The sequence below is a fragment of the Arvicanthis niloticus genome, chromosome 5, assembly GCF_011762505.2.
Source record: "Arvicanthis niloticus isolate mArvNil1 chromosome 5, mArvNil1.pat.X, whole genome shotgun sequence".
NCBI classification, from domain to species: Eukaryota; Metazoa; Chordata; class Mammalia; order Rodentia; family Muridae; genus Arvicanthis; species Arvicanthis niloticus.
The window spans coordinates 85,002,153-85,019,159 of NC_047662.1; positions in this window are offsets into that span (position 1 = coordinate 85,002,153).

Consider the following 17,007-nt stretch of genomic DNA (forward strand, 5'->3'; position numbering starts at 1 on the left):
TGTATGTACACCACGTACATGCAGTACCTGAGGATGCCTGAAGAGTGCATCATCAGTTCCTCTGAACTGGAGTTAACAGTTGTGAGCACACGTGGGTATTTGAAAGCCACTGGGGAGCAAGCAGTAAGCACTCTTAACTGCTGAGCCATCTCTGCAGCCTTTAACACCAACTTATACATTAATGAGAATATATACATATTTATTCATATAAATATATGATGTAAATAAAAACTAGTATTTACTTTCTTGATCTTATGTATCATTTGCTCTTATTTGAATTTGGCATTTGTGTAAAATATTTTTAAATCGTATTTGTTTAGACGGGTTGCTGTTGAAAACGTAAGTAGCAATCAGTAGCTTCATTGTAACACAGTTTTACTTTTTCACCTTTTAGTAGGTGAGTATAGGCATTTTCATCAGATCTCCTGCCTGTGTGGCTCTTCTCTGGACAGCGTCAGGACAAGGCTATGCCATCATTACCATATACTCGATGTGTGCCATCAGGGACAATTCTGGTGCTTTTGAAGGGATAAGACTATAGGGAAACCGATGGGAACACATGTAGGGGACAGTCCTATTCAAACAACCCGTTATTTCCAGACACCTCGACTGGATCAGCATGCACCACTTAGATACGATCAATACAAAAGCCCCCAGGACGGTGTCTTTAGTAAGGCATGGGAAGCCCAGATGAGTTAGACATAATTACATACTGAACCATTATAAAGAGGAAGGGGAACCAGCCAGATATTAGGTTACATATATTTTGTGCAGTTCCCCTTTCCTTGACTCCTGATTACGCCTCCTCCGAATACTATGACCTGAGAGGTCAAGGCCTGGAAAGCATAAGTGATTCCAAGAGACCAATCAGGAGAAAGCCCTTATTAATGCTCCACCTACGGTCAATGCGCTCAAACGGCCAGTGGAGGGCGCGCGTGGCCTCCGTGCTAACGGTCTCTTCCCAGGCCAGATTCACAAACCAATTGATGAAGGAGGGTCTTTTACCTCCTGGCCCAATGCCTAAAAATAATGGCGGAAACCCAAACTGCATATGCTGAAAATGTGAAATTTGGGGACCATCTCTCAGCGTCAGGAGTGAATGAAAAGTTCAGCGTCAGGAGTAAGAGCCACATTTCCAAAACAATATTCGGTTTGTTGCCATCTGACTTCTCTCCGATGCCCAGATGATGCAGACAGCCCCACCTCAGCCAGTCCTTCCTTTTCCAGGCTCCTGTGGGCCTTCAACAGTCGGTCCGCTCAGGTCTGTCGTCGACGCTTTGGAGGAATCGTCTCATAACTGGGTACTTAGATCATCTCTGTTGTCCAGCGCCAAACTCACTTTAGTCTAGCTGAGGGACAGGATCCGGTCACACATTTCGAAGTGGGATAGAGGGAGGCTGCCTGCAGAGTCTTTTCTGTGGTGGCAGCAATACCAACGACCTGGGTGGGGTACTGGTAAGGCGGCTATCTTCCCCGACTCTGCCATTAGCAAAACCTCCTCTCAGTCCTCCTCAGTGTTGAGAGTCAAGGCAGCAGCAGAGGGCCAGAACTCAGCAGCTGTGGGCAGGCAAGAGAAAGCCCCAGGCTTCCTGAGCAAGGGACAAGAGGTGTCTGGGACTTAGCAGGAAACCTAGCTTTTGCTTCATAGTGAATTTACAGAGGGGAGGGAACCTCCCCAAATGTGCCTTCCACCACCTGCTGAGCCTCTCAGGTATTGTGATGACTGGGTAAGGCCTTGGCTCCCCTTGAAATGTTCAAATTCTGCTCACACCGAAATAGGTAACATTGTCTTTTACTTTCAAAGCAACCCACTGCCACGTTTTGGTAAAGGGCGATGCCAAGAGATCTTTAAGAAGTTCCCTAACACCCCTTGAGTTTGAATCCCGCCTAGAAACAGTTGCAAGGAGGTGGTAGGGATCCAGCTGGCTGAAACCAGGTCTGAAAATGGTCCATCACCTTTTTTTTTTAATTTCTCCGCCTAGCACTTACTCACCAGTGCCTTAAAAGCCAAGGCTGGACACAGGGCCATGGACTGTACTTCTAGCTACTCAACATCTGAGGCAGAGGCATTGGGAATCGTAGGTTAGCCGGGGCTCCATACTGAAAACAGGTCTGAATCAGAAAGGCTCTGAAGCTAAGTCCTATCCAGTGGCTCAGACCCGTTGGCTCTCCATTCTTCATTCTCCAGGGGGGTTGCTGTGAATCCAGACAAGCCAACGCTGAAGAGCAACGCCCTGTCCGATAAAGTCCTCAATTTCTAAGGAGGAAAAGGGGCCGGGCTGCAGCTGGGCTGCTAGGGTGCTTGCCTGTCTGGCGCACATGAAGAAGCCCTGGCTTGGATGCCCAGAGCCACTTTAAAGCAGATGTGGTGGGTCACAACTGTAATCTGAGTATTCAGGAGATGGAGGTATGAGGACCTGGAGGGCCATGTTATCCTTGGCGACCTAGAGCTTACAAGGCCAACCTCGGCTGAATGAGACCCTGCCTAAAGACAAAAATAAAAGCCAAGCAGACAAGAATGAGGAATGGGTTTTTTGTTGTTTGTTTGTTTGTTTGTTTGTTTGTTTAATCAAAAGAGACACCAGGAAAATGACTATGACTGATGTGGAAATTCTGATCTCCAGTATAAGGCACCATGCAGGAGAGCCAGGTTCCATGGAGCAATGGCAGACGATAGGCCCTGGCAGGGAATGGGCAAGGGAGAGCTGGGAGGCAGTGTAGAGACAGGTCACACACAGGTGCTGGGAACTCGTGCACAGGATGCAGAACCCTAAGGGAAGGAGGGCCTCGTGGAGAAGAAACCTTGCTGTCAGAGAAGATGATGAGGCAGACAGGTTAAATAAACCCAGCAAGAGTGCCACCCAAGAGTGCACATACTAACCTGTCTGTCTGTCTATGATCTGTCTACCCAGGGCCTGCCTGTGTTTTGTGAGCTCTGTCCACAGAGGATGCTGCCATGCTTTTGCCCAGCAGGAAAAGGGTCCGGGGTTCTCCGGGACCCTTAAGGAAAGCCGTTTGCACAGAAGAGAAACATTTTCTGTGAGTCGTGAGTACTGGAGGTGAGGAAGACATGAGCCACACGCCAAAAGAAAGGTGCCCTGGCCCAGGCACCATCTTCCTGCCCGATGACAAGAGACACACCCACCAGGGCCAAGATAGAGAGCCACTACACTCTACCCTTGAAGGGACAGCCAGGTGACTGCTCCCTAAAACCACGCCCACTCTGCCTCCTTTACCCAAGGTGCTTTATCTGACTGAAGTCGTGTGCACAGTGAAGGCTGGCTGATGCCTTAGGTCGGCAGGAATGGACGTCCCAGCTACCGTGGATATCCTACCGAAGGTGCCTCCCTTGGTCTGCACACGGCCTCAGCGGGAAGGCCTCACCATCACATAAAGTGCTGTACTGCAGGCATGCCAGACCCTTGGCACCCAGTGTGTTCGTGGACCTGTGCCCTTCAGCCAGGACCCTGTGCTCGCTGAAGCATGACACATGACACTGAAAACCTGTGCCCTTTCTAGACCCCCCTCTCTGTTGGTGTGAGTTGGTGGGGACATGAGTCCCACTCAGAGGTCTGTGTTCCTACTGGGGAAGGGAGTCTGCACAGAGTGTCTAGAAGGGTACCTGCATATCACGAGTGACTGAGTTGAGATTCCTTGCTCATGGCTATGATGTCGTCATTCCTCCTCTTCTTCCTCCTCCTCTTCTTCCTCCTCCTCCTTGTCTGGGGTTGACATTCTTGTTGTCTTCTCATGACCACAACTTACCCTCCTGTTGGAAAGGCAAGAAGAGCAAAGGCTCCCTGACAGTCCTCTCTCTTGTTGTTGCTCTCGGCAGCACCTGGCTGGCTGACTTCACCTGAAAGCCACTTCTGTGGTCCTCTCACCCTCCCCCGGAGAGGCCCTCTATTCTCTTGGGTCTGGAGAGGTTGTGCTTGCCCGTTGAAGGAACCATGGAGCCCACTCTCTGGCCAAGGAGCCTGCTGATGAGTCAGAGCAAGGCCCCCTGAGGCCTTTCCACCATACACCACAGAGCCAGAAGCCTCCTCTCTCCTGTCCTGGTGGACACCAGGCACAGGGAGAGCTGAGGCCTGCCTGGGGGATGCTGTGGAGTTGGTTGTGCCCTAGGCAGGATGGCCAAAGCCTGCTGGACACTGGGGATCAGGGCCTGCCTGCCACCGATGGCCCTTTGGGCCCTGCCACAGTGAGTGCAATTTAAGCTTAGGTTCCTTCTAAATACCACCTGAAGCTTAAAAGCTCCTCCCATTCCAGGAGGTAAGGAGCTGTGTCTCTCTCCCCACCTGGAAGGTATTGGGAAGTTCCTAAGAGAGCAGCCCTCACCCGTGGCTCCTGTGCCCAGCTCACCTGCTCACTGCTTTCTGGGACCCGATGTTCTGAGGAAGCAGGTGTCTTCTGCTTTGTCTAGGTCGTAGTCTCTGGTCTTTGGTTCATTGTCCTGTGATACAGTTTCTAAGGGCTCTTTACTAATTCCTTTGTTCTTATGGGAGATAGCAAGAAATGGGGAAGCAGTGTTAATAACTGGGCCTCTGAGCAGGTGCAATGAAGGAGCCTAGAAATGGGTATGTGTGGAATGCCAGGAAGCCTCAGTCCCCATCCCGGTCAGGTGGCAGTGGCCAGGCCAGGTCCCTGGAAAGCTGTGGTGGAGGCCTTGCAGGCTGTGACCTGCAGCAGGTCCTGGAGCAGGTGAGCCCGGGGGTCCCAGCAGACTGGGGACTGCAGCCGGCTCATGGATGGTAAATGAGCGGGTAACTGGCCTGTCTCAGGTCCACTGAAGGTCCTCCCAAGCCTTGCCTTGTGATGTGGCATGCTTTTCCCCCTCAGCCTGCCTTCAGAGGCCCCAGGGAGCAAGCTGCTGTCAGGAGGGTAAAGGAGAGCATCTCTGCAGGCAAACAGGGACTCCAACTGCTGAACTCAGCTTCTGACCCCCTTAACCTTGCAGGCAGGGCTACGTCTGACTTCCCACACTTTGGGCAGCCCCTGAAATAATATCTGGCCGGACTCATCTTGCCTCCCCCTTGCCGCCCCTTCCCCCACCACATCCACTACCCCCCACATCCGTGTGAAGAGCCTGATACACACACCTCTGTCTCTTTGGTTTCTAATCCAATGCCCTTCCTGGTTTCCTTTGATGGAGGCATAGGTAAACCTGGGCTGTTTTCCCAGTCTGCTGAGTGCTAACTCAGGCAAGGAGACTCCTAAACCCAGACAGGAGAAGCCGGTGGCAGGGATGGCGGTGCCTCTCACACGGTGCCTTGGCCCAGATTGCCTTGGCATCTTGACATTTATGACCTTGGTATGACCTTCATCTTGCTGGTGACAGCACTGGTCCTTGGGGACTCCTTGACTTTCAGAATGTGAATTCATCCCCTTCCTGAGGGGCGGGGGGGGGGGCAAGGGGGGGAAGGGTGGTGGCGGTGGGCGGGGCGTGGGTCGGCAGACACACCCACCCCTTCCTGTGTGCTAGGTGGAACTTGATTTTGTGGTCCCTACCTGGGCCTTGCATCTATCCTTGGGCAGCTGTGTTCCTTGCATTGGCCACAGCAAAGCCCTGTCTGTGGGTCTCAGAAGTTAGGGTAGATGTGCTCAGTGATGGCTGGCACTCCTGAGTCACATCGCTCCTCCATAGACAGAGCTCTGTTCCAGGGTCACCGGGCACTGTGTGGCCTGGGCCTCCTGCGGCCCTTCCTCATTGTCAGTGGTGAAGCTGCTGAAGCAAAGGCCACACTGGGTTCACCCCAGGATCATGTCTGCTTCCTTGGCAGGATGCCTCACTCCCTCTTGGTCTCTATGAAGTGTCCTGTGGTCCTCTCTGGGGTTGCTGATCGATTCTTCTGTTTTTTCACTCTTCTCCCACCTTGGGGGACTTGGGAGAGTCTCTGAGCACCATGGAGCAGGCAGACCCTCACATGGCCAGCTGTCCCCCTAACTCCTTGTTCCCTGGGAGAGGCAAGGATTCCTGCCCTGTTGGATCCTGAGAGGTTGCTGCCTGTTGAGGCTGTGTGTCCTGATACCTGCTTCAACATAAAAGATGAGTCCCTAATAAGTATGCAGTCTCATTGATTGACAATAGCTCTGGACTTGGGAAGGCCAAGGCCAAGGTCCCCTGGGGTGAGCCCAAAGCTGGACCCCCTGGGGCGAGCCCAAAGCTCCTGAACAGCACCTTAGAGCTGAGTTCCACAGGCAGAGGGTTAAATCAGAGCTCCCCATGGCCATGTTCTTCAGGGCATATTCATGAGGGAATTTGTAGGATTGAGAGTGTGTGTGTGTGTGTGTGTGTGTGTGTGTGTGTGTGAGAGAGAGAGAGAGAGAGAGAGAGAGAGAGAGAGAGAGAGAGAGTCCGTGTTTGTGTGTATGTCCTGTATACAACCCTGTTCCTTTTCTCCCTGTGGAAATTAGGTTGTAACATATGAATTTGGAGGGACACCAGCTCTCAGCCTATGGCATGTCCTAAAGGATATGGAATATACAGGATGAAGAGGCTCCAGGTTGTGTCTGTGTTTTCTGAACAGGAGGGCCAAAGGCCAGGGGTGGGAAGGTGGGGATGGTCCCTGATCAGTGCAATCCAGGGTTCTATGAAATGGGTGACACCCCAGGACCTGGGGTGCTGGGCAGGGTGCTGCAGAGCAGGCAGGGCAACACTGAAAGCTACTTCTCTTGACTGAGTGGACGAGGGCAGGCACCCTTTCTGTCTCCTGCAGGACACAGCTTCAGTTCTGTCCAGCCGCTCAGACCTTAGCTCTGTCTATAACTGCTCCTCCAGTCACTTTCCAAAGAAGCTCTGTCATCCCCTCTACATGGGAGCAGTTCGGAGCCTCTTTCCTACCTGTCCTGGGCCATGTGGCACAGGCCCAGAGATGGCCTGATGCTCCCTCCTCCCTCCCAGGTGGCTGTCATTGTCCTTTCCTGTGAGTTCTTGTCTTGTGCCCGGCTTCTTCTGCAGCTGGACGTGGCTAGGTGCAGACGGGGAGAAGGAGCAGTGAGACTGTCAGCGCTTTAGGCCGCGTTGGCCATGTGCCTCCTGGAGCCTCTTGGGCAGCTCTTCACAGGAGGGCAGGCCATGCCTCAGGGCTGAGGCAGGAGCATAGCCTTCAGCACCAGGCTTTGCCTCCCAAGGCCTCTGCACATGTGAGCCTGGTCTCTGTGGTGCCCAGCTTGCCTCTGTATTCTTCTGCTTCACCATATCTCTTTCTCTGAGGACATTTGCTTGGCTTCTCTGAGTTCCAACAGTCCTTCAGACAGTCGGGGGTTGGGGGGAGGGAAGAAGAGGAGAGACTGTGCCCCTGTCTCCCTTGGGCTTTGCCTTGGCTCCCCTTGCTGTCTGGTTCTCGTTGTCAACCTGCTTGGCCAACTGGAAGCTACTAAATTCTGTCACATGTCAGAACATAGATGCCTACTGCTCACCAAAGAAAAGAGAAAGAACATGCTGGAGAGATGGCTCAGAGGTTAACTCAGAGGTTAATGCTTGCTCCGTTCTCCACAGGACCTGATCTCAGACCCCCACACCCCTTTCATATGCCCAGCATTCCTGCCAACTCCTGTAAACCCAACTGTGGAGGGAAGGAGACTGGAGGATATTGGGGACTGGCCTGCTTTCAGCCTAGTGGAGATGTGAACCCAGGGCTGAGGAAGAAACCCTGCTCTAAGGGACTATGCAGACTGATGAGTATATTAGTTGCCCTCCTTTGGATCTGGGAGGAACCAGGTGAGCCCAGGGTACACACAGGGGGTCTTACAGAGGAGGGGAACGAGGCCCATGGCTCAGTAACCCCACAGGAACAGATCTTCCCCACCACCCTCATATATCTTTCTCTGTGTTCTTGAGTGAGCAAGAAAAGCACAAAGTTCTTCTCCCTGGAGGCTCAAGTCATTTGTGAGAACTCTTAAGTTGACAAATCTTGTGTCTGTGATCTGAAAGTCACTCCATGGTGCTTCCTTTGCCCAGGACTGTTTTATCATTCCCCGAATGGGACCCCCAACTCCTCACACCAGTTTTGAGATGTGAAGGTTCCTGTACACACACACACACACACACACACACACACACACACACACACACACACACCGTACACACACGCACACGCACACACACAGAGAGGTACTCTCCAGCATCCTCACAGTTAAATTCCTCTGTGCTCCCTGTAAGCTAAATGCTCACTGATCCTCCTTTTTCTTAGGATAGTCCTCCTTGGACTCCACCTGATTCCACAGGTTCCTTACTTAGTATTAATCCAGATTATTTTTTATTTCTAAAGTGCTAGTTTAAAAGACATGTTTGCAAACCTGAATGCACTATCATACATTCACAATGTTTTAGAACTGGCAGGACAGTAGTCTCACATGTTGACAGTGGAATTGTCATGTTCTTGTCATGACCTGGTCCTCCAGAGACTTAGAAGCCCCTGGAAGCCGTCTTAGTCATTGGGACTGCTTCTGTGGTGAGCCTGTGTTCTGAGGCTCCCACCAACCCTTTGCGCAAGATTATTGTTGTCTGTCCCATTGGCCCTCCTGGGGTGCATTTGAGAGTGGAGGTGTTCACAATACCTTCAGGCTCCACACAGCATTGTGTGAAGATTCTTTATGTGGTTTTATGTGCACAGCCTTCTAACTCTTGGTGTAAATTTTATCCAGGTAGGACTCACTGGACTTTTTCCAGAGTCCACTGCATCCAGTAGTAAAATCAGTCTAGAGTTACAGTTCGGGTGATTGTTTTATCATCCATTTCACCGAGAACAGAAAAAAGGTTCAGGTGACCTTATGACTGTTCTAGAAGGGGCTGGGCCAAGCAGTCCAACCTTGTGGTCCCAACTCTCTGTTGCATATTGAAATGTTCTGGAACCTTGGTGTCTTCTCCCACTTATACTTTAAATTTCCAATTCATGTGTCCACATATCTGCAATGTGTTTTTAAATTTATCATTGTAAAATCACTGTGTATTAAAAATGTATAATCCTAGCTGGCTTTCACGAATTACACTTACGTTCCTGGTAGGCAGCAGTCTGTGTAGTAGGAAGATTGCTGTGAATTTGGTACATCATGGGCTTCTGTTTGAGTCTCTTTAATGTGTCAGTATTTTTTTTTTTTTAAAAACAAAGCTAAAAGGTACATATGTATGTTCCATGAGAATGATTGTTTTAGAAGGAATTGCCACAGGTATCTTTATGAATGGTAACTATTAAATACTGAAAATTACATTTGTTATCAAGGAAAATAACTATTTTCACTATCCAACATCATGATTAAAAGTCTGAGATGAAGCCAGATATGTCATCAACAGGAAATAGGAAACGTTTTGTAAGTGTCCTTTAAGTTTCATTTTTGTTTCCAGAGCTGGCCAAGAAGATATTCTTGGAGTAGACAATGTGATTACTGGCTGGAGGGATGGCATAGATCATAGCTTAAGAAGAGGTTGTCTTGGGGAGGAAGGACCTACCTCCATTTCTTGTACCCACATTGTTCTTGACTATCACTGAAGTCCAGGTCTAAGGGAACTGATCATTTTGGGTATCAGGAACATCAGACATGTATGAAAGACACTTATACAGAAAAAAATGCATATTTTAAAAACATTTAAAAATATTTTATGTATATGAATGTTCTATCTGCATGCCAGAAGGAGGCATCAGACCACATTATAGATGGTTGTGAACCACCATGTGGTTGCTGGGACTTGAACTCAGGACCTCTGGAATAGCAGCCAGTGCTTTTAACCACTGATCCATCTCTTCAGCCCCTAAAATGTACATTTAAAGAAATACAATTATTTATGCAAGAAAGAGACTTAGTGGTACATAAAAAAACTTTTATGACACAATCTTAGATTCATTTTAAAATAAGGAAACTTTAATATCAATTTCTTTTTTAAAAGACTTTTTAGTGTGTGTATGCATTTGGTGTGTGTACATTGCATATGTGTGCATTGGGTGTGTGTGTATTGGGTGTAGGTGCATTGGAGGTGTGTGCAGGTATCTGTCACAGAAGTAGGTGTCAGATCTAGATTTAAAGCTGTGTGTAAGTCACCTAATGGAGTTTGGGAACCAAACTGAAGTCTTCTACAGGAGTAGTGTTTATAACTGTGGAGCCATGTCTCCAGTTCACTCCTCCATGCCCAAACTCTCAGTGTCTCTGGCAGCAGAGCAATCCACTATACACTTGTGGGGAGCTAACACTATACACTTGTGGGGAGCTAGCTTTGACAGAAGGCGGCTATCATCCTTGCAGCCATCTTGAGCCATATACCCTGATAAGAGACTTGATTACATTAGTCTGCAACAGTTGAGCACACTCTGATAACATCTTGCTTTAGATACCCAGGATTTTCCCTTGGGTGTGTGAGACTTAAAGGTGTGTGACTTAAGGGTGTGACTTAGAGATCAGATTTAGAGACAAGACCTAAGGGCATGATTAAAGGCGTGACTTAGCAGAGTGGCTTAGAAGTGATATATATAAAAGGCGAGAAGCAGACAGGAGAGTTCAGAACAATTTGGAGTAACAGAATCAGACACTTCAGAGAGTACAACTTGGAACTAGGAATTAGGTTAGACAGTACAACTTAGAAGTAGGAATTAGGTTAGAGAGAACAACTTGGAGTTAGTTATTAGACATTAGGCACTTGGCACTTGGAAGAAGAAACTTGGAACTTGGAGGCACTAGGGACTAGGAACTAGGGACTAGGAACTAAAGACTTGGGATTTGGAGACACACTCAGGCAAAATCAAGATTCAGGACTGTGATGAAGAAATGTATTTCAGGGAGAGTCGAATGTGAAACAAGGCTGGATTTATTTAAAATGTAAAAAGTGCTTCAGTAAAGAGTAAAGCAGACCACTTAGAACAGGCAGAGTCACAGGTGTCTTTTAACAAAGGGTAACTAAGAGATTTTGATGGCTCTTGTTACATTGTTCTAGTGGTAAAAACAAAAAGCCACATCCCTTCTTTCCAACACTGTTTAAAGTATATACAATATATACCAAAGCTTTCATAACTTTTCTCAGTTAACAAAACAATGAAGGATATTATCAAGGTCTAGGGAGGGGAGTGCTGGGAATATAAGGTTACACATCATTTTAGCTTTTTAAGTAAGCACAGGGTGATTAATTACTCTCTGCCTCTTTTTTCTTTTTGCTGTGAAGAGATACCATGACCAAGGCAACTCTTAAAAAGGACAACATTTAATTGGGTCTGGCTTCCAATTTCAGAGGTTCAGTCCATTATCATCATGGTGGCAAGCATGGCAGCATCCAGGCAGACATAGTTCTGGAGAAGGAGCTGAGAGTTCTACACCTTGATCTGCAGGCAGCAAGGAGGAGACTGTCTCAATACTAGGTGTAGCTTCAGCATATATGAGATCTCAAAGCCCACCTCCACAGTAACATACTTCCTCCAACAAGTCTAAGTCCACACTTCCTAACAGTGCCACTCCCTATGGGCCAAACATTTAAACACATGAGTCTATGGGGCCCATTCCTATTCAAACAGCCATACTATCCTTGATATCAGTGACTGAGGCTTTGCTGGGAATCTCATCTGACACCAAGTGAGAGTAATTTATTATAGTCTTTGGTGAGATGCCCCTCAGAGAATATGTGTTTCTGTGAACCGTTTGGTCCTTACCAGATACATCTGGTGTCTGAAGTCTCCTATCTTCTGAGCAGTAAAAACAGATCAGGCCCAAAGAGCTGAGTTCCTTCCCTCTCATGGCCCTTTCCAAGCCGTGTCACTAAAAATTCTCATCTTTCTACCTTGGACCACTCCCCATCCTGGTAGAATTGAAAAGCTAAATTTTTGGACTCCCTATGGATCTTAATCTTCTGTGTGCCAGTGGGACCTAGAAAGAAGGGGATATTATTGACAGGTGATGCTTGCTAAGGGTAATTATTTTGTTATAATTGCTCTTCATAGCAGCACAGATGAGTTATTTTGCTGGAAGCCATTGTATGTAATCTGTTTAAGACAAAACAAAAGGCAAAGTGATGCTTTCTTACCAATTTTAAGAGAAAATGTGAAAGACATTAAAGAAAAATAGTATTTTCTGGTGGGGCACCACACATTTTCTGGTGTGTGCTTCACACACACTGCGAGTGGAGTCAGTACTGCTACCATGGCAACTTGTAGAGCACACCATTGCTTAGACCTGTGGTGTCAGAGTGAATGATGTCAGGCTGATCATCATGGTGAATACTTGGGTAACAGAGAAAGACAAGTTTGGGGCCATGGTGGGTGCACTGGGCAGTTGTCTGGGGTCCAGACTGCCATCCTATCCTGGCAGCCCTGAAAAACACAGGGTTCCTCCAAATGCAGAGGCTGCATTTGCAGTGGCCATGGCACAACTGCACAAGGGCAGAACAAGCCCAGGCCCTTATCACTCAAGATTTTCATGCGTGATATCTTGAGCCTTGAGTGGTGTATTCTTGAAGGGCAAGATTGAGGTGATATGTGCTATGGTGTTCAGGAATCACCACATAAACCATAGGAACATTGACCTCAGTTAAACAAGAACAGTTTACTGAGCGCACACCCCAAGACTCAACACTCAGGACCATAAAAAGGAAAGTTCTGGGAGGTGGACTCTAAGAACCTGAACTTAATTTCACTTTATGAGCAAAATGGAGACTCAATACAAAATGGCCACAGTTAGGTACTGCTGAGTTGTAATCACATCCAATTCTCACAAATTTTAGGAACATGAGAAACTAAAGATGAGGTGTATGATTATTTTACAATTATATGATCTCTTAGAAATAAAAAATGCCAATCAACATAAAAGATTGTATCCACTTGTTCTGGGTGGTTTTTTTTTTTTTTTTTAAAAAAAAACTTCATACAACTGGGAACAGGAAGCCTTGAAGAGGAATTTCGATCCAGCAATATGGCTACTCTGGCAAGGGATCACATCCAAAGACCTTCTAGGTCTATATGATCCAGCCAAAATGCAGACATACCCTGGATTACAGTAGGATCTTGCTGGAATAGAAACACGCCCTTAGTACACAGCTTTAATCCCTAAGGTTAGTTTGTAGAAGCCAGCAGCCATGTTTGAAAGTGATATCTAATTGAGAGCCAGACAAAGTGATGAATCAGAGAAAGATTTGACAGAAATGAGTCAGAAATAGGATGCACCCAACTCTCATGAGAACAGCACAGGAAAGGGAGGCTACTTAGGAGCAGTGCAGGGACAGTCAGTTAAGCTGAATGGAATTAAGTCAGCCAGTCATTTGGGAGTCAGTGCAGTAAGTACAGGGTAGTGGAATTGAGTTAATTTGTGAGTTTATGCAGGTCAGTGTTGAGGTCCAGGAATAGCTGTACACTGACCACTTGGACACCTATCTCAGATATGGTGAAAGTTTATTGAATGCTTAATTCAGGCTGATCAATTAAAGTCACAGAGAGGACTTGGGATTCAGACTGTGACACTGGTTTGCTCTTAGGGCAGGCTTTTTTTTTTTTTTTAATAGGAAAAACACATGCAGAAGACAAGTGGGGAGCAGTAGTACATTTTGGCTAACTAGACAGCATATCAGCTGACCTTTAAGCTCACTGGTCCTAAGTGAGGTAAGTGAGGTGGTGGTTAGGGGTTTTCCAGAGTATTGAGATATCAGAACGTGGATAACATAATAGAATGTGAATAATGGATCAGGGTCAGCTCAGAATTTGGGCCTGAGTCCAAGACCCTGAACATCTTTCTCTGTCAGCTCACTTCAAGGCAAAAGCCACAGTGAGTTCATACGCAGAGGCAGGAAGTGCTGCCCGGTGGTCGGCTCTGAGTCCAGCCAGTTTAGAACAGTTCATATGGACCTTTAACCTGATGGGTCCTACATAGGAAGCTTTGTGGAATTTCCTAAGATTAACAAACCTCATATAGAAGATAACAGGATATGTGATCAGCATGACCTTGCTCTGAGTCAAGTTATTTTTCTGGGTCAATGACTGGCAGGCATTTTACAGCAATAATATGAAATAGCCAGCAGACATGGAACAAAATGGCTACAACTATAATGGGGGGGGGAGCAGGTTTCAATAATAACCATAGTGTTATAAACTTTTAGAATTTTTCAGTGTCAGCTATAAATACTTTTGGAAAGTGGAGTCTGAGAACCTGAACTTAGTTTCCTGTTAGAGCTAAATGAAAACTAAATAAGAATGGCTACATTTATGTTAAAAGGAGCAGGCCTTAACAGTCAGCAGAGGCAGTTGAAGTCAGAGAATAAGAAGGATTCACAAGATTAGAAAAAATTGCCAGAGTTAGTTTGAGACCAAGTAGAACAATTCAGTGAGAAGCCAGATTGAATCAGTCAGCTTGAAGAGGAATCTCCGAGGGACTTGCCAGATTCAAGTCATAACAGTTGTCAAGTCAAAGATTCTTGCTTTTTTATTGTCATGTGGGTAAGAATTTAACCGTGTACCCCAATAAAATGCATGAGATGCAACAATTTTTGCAAGATTTATTACCTTCATTTGTATGTGCACGTGATTCTGTGTGGTTCTGTGGGTTCTGTGTGCTTGCATGCATGTGAATTTGTACATTTGTGCATTGCAAGCTGTGCCACACGTGGGGGTCAGAGGACAATTCTTGAAGGAGTGGCTCATTCTTGCCTCCTACAGTGTGAGTTCCAGATAGACTTCAGGTCATCAGGGTTGGCAACAAGTGGCTTTAACTGGCGAGTCATCTCACTGACTCAAGGGATGCAATGTTTTGTTCCACATCAAAGACAAGTGTACAGTGAATTTGTACACTGAGCATGCATCTTAGATGCTGCTATACATATTTCAGGGGATGTTTCTTTCCCTACTTCACATGAGTCACACTGGCGATCTCCACAGGTGGGTGAGGTAAGGCATCTACATAAACATGGAAACAAAGAGGCTCCTATGTAATCCTCTCAACAATGGCTATGTTATTTGGAGACAGTAACATGATTATGGCAACTTCTGTAAAAACTAAACAAATTTAAGTGCAGCTTGCTTACATTCTCTGAGGTTTATAGTCCACTGTCATCACAGCAGGAAGGATGGTGGTGCAGAGTGACATGGGGCTGGAGAAGTAGTTGAGCATAACACATCTGGATCCACAGGCAGCATCAAGAGAGTTCCTGGGTCTGCCTTGGGATTTTGAAACCACAAGACTCAGCAACTCACCTCAGCTGCACTTTCTCTACATAGCCATACTACCTCCTAATCCTCAAGTGGCCTTAATCCCTGATGACTAAGCATTCAAGTCTAGGAACCTATCAAGGGTCATTCTTAGTCAAACCACCACCTTCCACTCCTTGGCCCCCATAAGCTTGTAGTTATATCCTAATACAGAAATGCATTCAGTGCAACCTCAAGAGTCCCCATAGTCGATGACAATCTCCACACTGTTTACAAGTCCAGAGCTTTTTTGGAAAATGTTAGTCCTGTCAGTAGGCATGACCAAAGCTCCTGAGAAAACTCAACAGGGAGTCCTGGAGATGGAGATCTACCTACACACAGTTGTAACTTTAATTTGTTTGAAATCCTATTTTTAATGATGGTTCTTAAATGCTTTAGCCTCCCTTGTAACCCATCACCTACCAGAGGTAGTGGAAAAGGATATGGGGGAAGTGGACCTGTTTAGAAAAGTTCTTTGGAGCAACTCCTGTCTGGAAATTGGCAGTTCATAGGTTAGCAATGACAGCTTAATCTACTTGCGTATACTTTGCAGATACACCAGCAGTCCAGTTCGGTAGAGTCAGGTTAGCAACAGAGGTGACACAACCTAGCAGAGACAGTTGGACTTCAGCCTCCACTCAAGTGAGCAGGAGGGACCAGCAGAAATACCAGCAGAAGTTCTCGGCTGTGTCTCTCTCAAGGAAGTGAAGATCAGCAAAGACTTGAGACTCACAAGCTTTGCACAATACCAGCAAAACAAGCTCTGTCTCTGTCACTCCATGGAGTCCTATTTATACCTTCCAAACATCACTAGTCCTCCATGTGCCTTGCCTCAGCACAGGTCTTGCTTCAGCATGTGCATCCAATCAGTCTAAGTCTGCTGAAGCAGCAAAAAATTGCAGTATACCATCAGAAGTTTTTTTTTTGTTCATTTTTTTCTATGGAGTCCTAACACATGCAGCTCAACTATGGCATATAAAGTGGACCAATACATGTGTGTTGTTAGAAAAGAATCTTTCATCACGTGTCATTCATGTGCTTGCTTTAGCGGAACATTCTTTCTCCAGTGTCTGCTTCAACAAAAGGTTCCTTCTCAAGTCTGCCTTAGCCTTTCACACCCGTGTCCACTTTAATGAAGTGTTCGTTCACATGTTTCCCTCAGCAAAACACCATCCAACTGACTTTCCAAAGAATCCTTAAGTTTCTACTTCACATAAAACAGAACACAATTAAATGCTGTCTTCAGTTTCAACCCCTCCTGATTTAGTAGAGAAAGAGGGGTCAGCATCATACTCTCACTAGCTGGGACACCTATACAGCCCAGCTGATGAGAGACCTACCTCCCATCCCTGAGCTACACCTTCAAGCCCACTTCCAAACCTGGGCCAGATTAGTGGCCCCAATACCCACCCAAACACTACAGCCTGCTTGCCTCCCGGGAGGTCTGCAGTGACCAGGGACACAGGAGGCCTGCTCTAACCACAGACAACACTGCCTACCTCCAAGGAGACCAGCTCTAATTTAGGTCACAGAGCTCCAAGGAGGTTGGTTCCAGTCAGAGATACCCAGGTCAATTAACACCAGGGGGAACCAGATGGCCAGAGATAAGCACAAGATCATAAGCAACAGAACCCAATGCAATTTAGCACCATCAGAACCCAGTTCTCTCACCACAGCCAGCCCTGGATATCTTAACACACCTGAAAAGCAAGATAATGATCTAAAAATCCCATCTCATGAAGATTATAGAGGCCTTTAAGGAGGATTTTAAAAACTCAATTAAAGAAGTATAAGAAAACGTAGACAAGTAGAAGCCCTTAAAAAAAGAAACAAATTTCTAAAGAAATACAGGAAAATACAATCA